Below are 4,400 nucleotides of genomic sequence, written 5' to 3' on the forward strand. Positions count from 1 at the left end.
AATCAAAGCATAGGATACGGCAGCCACCATTTTAGTAGAAGCAAAATTAAACTGGAATCACAGCAAGAGCCAACTTATTTGTCAGCTTTAGGACTACTAAGCACAGGCCACAGTGGAAGTGGCCACTGAAGTGGAAACTTCAGAAGAAATGAGTACACAGACTGTCATCCGCCCAGATACTGAAGAGTTTACATATTTGTTGTCAGTGCATGCTAAAACCCCTACGTCTCTTTCTGTCATCAGTTCAGAGAATAACAACCAGCAGCTACCATATTACTCCACGAAACAAATTGCAGACCAGAGCTAAAGAGCTCATTTGCGCTTGTAACGTTGGTTTTGCTTCATTGCTACATCCATTCCCTACCCACCATTTGCTTCTCGAAGTCTCACATACCCATATAGTCTTTATTTATGCAATATTTTATTTGTTCCTTAGGAGATCCTTGTCTTATTGGGTACACAGAATGAATGGTGAGCATTTAATAGGCATAGGCTGAGTACTTTGTTTTCTCTTTATTAATGAAAGCACGCCTGGACCTCATGTTCTGAAGTAACAGCACTAGTGCTCGGAGTTCAGGTCACACTGTGGACAGCACCACAGAACCACAAAAGCGAGAGCCAGAGGAAGCCTTCCAGTACACTGTTACAGAACTCAATGACAGAAGAAAATTCAGCTCCCTGGGAAGAAAAGAGCAGTTAAGAACTCTCCAGAATTTTCATCGCTTCCAAAAGAGCTGCTGAACACCACCAAGGAATAGTATGGGATGGCAAACTCAGAGAAGAGTTCCTCAGTGTGCCAGTTCCCCGAGGAGAGGCAATACTGGAAAACTTGGCCTCTGACTGATTGAGTAGTTTTAAAGAAACTGCTCTACATTTCTCTGCATTCGGTTTTTCATCATTATACTCCAACAAATGAAGACCTTACAAATTCAAAGTAATTTGGCCTTGGAGGCTCGTGAAAAATGAAGAATCCCTGAGACTCTGAAACATGCACATGGTCAGAGGGAACTACAGAGAAACAAAGCAGAAAAGATCATGCATTGCAAGCAGGGCCACATATGAGCTCACTGGCACAGTGGAGTGCTTTATTCCCTGGATCCTAATACGCTCTAGGCATTTTTCCCCCCTCTGTCCCTTCCCCATCCTAATCTCTACAGAGTGCTCCTTGCAACAAGTCAGGTTTCCCTCCCAGCATACCAGCAGTCAGCTGACTGGCAACTTATCTGTTCCTCACTGCAAAATGGCATCTAGGGAAAGTGCAGCTCTCACAGTCCATCCTTAAAACAGCCCCTGGGAAGCAGGGAAGTGGTAAGTTATGACCTGAACAGAGTCTAGAGGCTGCCTTTCTGCTGGAGGAAGAATTGCCTACAAGTGAAATGACTTTATGCTGGGTTTCCCTCCCCCTCCCACTCATTTGCTACGATATGTAGGTTATTGCCTTTTATCTCTTTAGCAGTTTCCTCATCTCTGTGGTACTGACACTAACTTCTGCCAGAACTTAGATGCGATCGGATAATAAGCATTAAAGCTTACAGAGCTCAGAGACTCTTGATGAGAGTTGTTTGAGACAAAAATCCACAGTAATCACCTTAGCAAGCCAGTAAGTAATACTGCTTAGGTTTTGAACCACAGGTTGCAATTCCTGTGCATCACACACATACCTCAAGTTGAGAGAGCTAAACGCAGCACAAGAAGGGATATCTGGGTCACTGAGTTCACGAGTTATTAATACAAAGAGATTCATATCTCTTCCACAAACGTAACAAGAATGATCTTCTAAACATTACCTTCATCCCCTGCAAGGAGGAAGCTGTTGCTGCTTTTGTACTATAATATCAGGAGCCATCTCAGATCTGTGCAATTAAAATGCCCTGGATCTGAATAAAAATTATACCGAGACTTTGCATAGATTTATAGGATGCAGATCACATTCAACTCAGAAATTATGAGACCTCCTCACAGTTGAAGCATTTGGGCACTTTATATTTCTAATGCAGTTCTTCACAAACAAATAAAGGGCATGTAGATGCTGCTTAAGCTGACGGACAACTATCCCTTACTAGCACAACAAAGATGCAGGCAAACATAAGCAAAACACCAATTTTTAAATGCACATCTGTCTTAGTTTCTCCATTTAAGGCCAAGGTATCCAGGATCTTTTTCTACTAGTTGTTCTGCTAATCAAAAAGCACTGCTTTCTTTACAACATACATCAAATTATTTTGAACTTGGCTAGTACTCTAACTAACAAGGCCTTCTGCTACTAAAAACACGTTGCTTCTCCGCACGCTCCACACCTACATAGCTTTAAAAGTGTTTCCACATCCACACAGTCTTCCTTGTTTGAAAGCTCAACACAGAATGATAGAAACATCAGCATTTTCACATCTTTGCTCTGAATTTGGAAATTCACCATCCAAGTCTTACCTCTTCAGGGAGCTGGAGCAGCAAGGTTTTGTCCTAAGGCAAAAACGTTGTCTGAGAAGCACAGGTAGCTGAGTGCCAGACCAAGAATGAAAACAGCAGGATATTTGACTAAATAAGTAGCTAAAAATTAAAAAATAAAAAAGTAGCTAAAATGAAAGAAGCAACAATCAATCTATGTGTACACAGACACAAGAACCCAGTCTGCAGCAAGGAGCATGTCTGCAGCAGCTGCTTAGCAGACATGGGGGAGAAAGGGTGAAAAACACCTTATTTCCAGATTAAATACATCAGTGCACAACAAGGGCCAGGTGCTCCCTGAGTGGCTGGGAGCCAGGAACTCAGCACAGTAACACAGCTTTCAGGGCAGGGGCCTCACTAGCCGGGGCCCCATCCTACAACCACCCCCCAAAACGAGGTGATGGATGGCAGCTGCGAGTCCCTAACAATGTGGAAGCAACAGGGTCAAGCCAGAAACACAATAGACATGGTCATAAACATGGCTGTGGAGCAGCCATGAGGGCTTCCCAAGGAAGTACAGGAATTGTACATATATATTGTCTATCCAACCAAGAGCCAGAAGGATACTCTGTCCTTGCAATTTAATGGGGATATTGAAAAAGCTCGCTGTCCTGCACTTCTGTCCCTCACAAGAAGTTTGTGAAAATTCCTGCAGGTGGGGAAAAGGTATTTGATTCATGCGACCCTTGTCAATGCTGTTCATTTTCATAAGGAACTAATCCATGCAGCACTATCAGCACAGCCCGATTGCAAAGGGCTACTCAGCTTTCATCACACTGACAATGGGGTTAACACATAGAATCCTAAAGGTTGGAAAAGACCCCAAGATCATCTCGTCCAACCATCACCCTACTACCAAAGTCACCCACTAAACCATGTCCCCAAGCACCAGGTCCAACCTTTCCTTGAACACCCCCAGGGATGGTGACTCCACCACCTCCTTAGGCAATCCGTCCCAATGCCTGACCACTCTTTCTGAGAAGAAATGTCTCCTAATTTCCAACCTAAACTTTCCCAGGTACAACTTGAGGCCATTCCCAATCCTTTTCCTAAGTGGTACACAAACCTCAACTTGCTTCTTTCTCATCTGTTGAGGGGTCCTGGATTTACCTTTCCAATTACCTCTTTTCTCCCCCTACATCATATGATGAATTCTTTCTACCTTATCCCTCATTTCTTCACCACAGGCTCTAAGAGGCTGTTGTATCTCCTTAAGCAGCAGCAGGTGGAGGATATGTAAGATAAGAGATTGAAAGGTATTTCAATAGGGGTGAAGCTGGATACAAAAACAAAAACAAAAACAAAAAAAAAAAAAAAAAAAGTTTGAGACCTTTCCCTTTGAAGCTCCATGAAGAGAAACACCTTTTGATGTGAGGGAGCTGCAAATTTCAGAAAAAATAGTGTAGCAAAAGACCAAGATACCTATTTTTCCTCAACTCAAAATAATCAGCTGCTACCTCTGGTCATTTTCCACCAGAAGTGTGGATACTGATACTCACAGAGCAAAAATGAGGCTCTGAACATGGAAGGAAACTGTAGGGGCTCGTACGTGTCACTGGGCAAGAGTGAAGGCAGCTTGTCCCGATGATGGATTGCTCGTAATTAGCTATCCTAAAGACCTTAATCTTAAATGGTTTGATCTGCTCAGGGGATAAACCGAACCAGTATGCTCAGAGAGTTGAGTTAATCCCTTTATGCACCCGCCTTTGCTATGGCTGCCGTTCACCTGAGAGACTTGTTGCCCCAACCCAAGCAGAGGGGGCGAGCAGGCTGACATTATCACCCACTCTGGGGGCAGCCACTGAGCTCCCAGCGAGCTGGAGCTGCCTTGAGGAAACCAGGAGGTCGTGGCTCTACCCCAAGCCTGCCTCAGCTCCTCACAGCCCCCGCCGCCATTCCCCCCCACAGCCAGCAGGCGCCGCCGCCATTGCGGCCAAGGGGAAGGGAGGGAGGGA

At 44.4% G+C, this 4,400-nt stretch overlaps 1 long non-coding RNA gene across 2 annotated transcripts in view; it reads right to left on the minus strand.

Moving 5' to 3' along the window:
* Positions 1–2,827, minus strand: part of LOC311431864 — a 74,277-nt gene extending 71,450 nt beyond the window's left edge. The window contains exons 1-2 of one of the 2 annotated variants that reach the window (XR_014689673.1): positions 2,665–2,827; positions 2,428–2,547 (exon numbers count right to left, since the gene is read on the minus strand). This is a non-coding gene — a long non-coding RNA (uncharacterized lncRNA). The other variant, XR_014689674.1, reaches the window with a different exon arrangement.
* Positions 2,828–4,400: the final 1,573 nt, after the last annotated feature.

This window comes from Aythya ferina, assembly GCF_964211825.1.
Source record: "Aythya ferina genome assembly, chromosome: 2".
Lineage (NCBI taxonomy): Eukaryota > Metazoa > Chordata > Aves > Anseriformes > Anatidae > Aythya > Aythya ferina.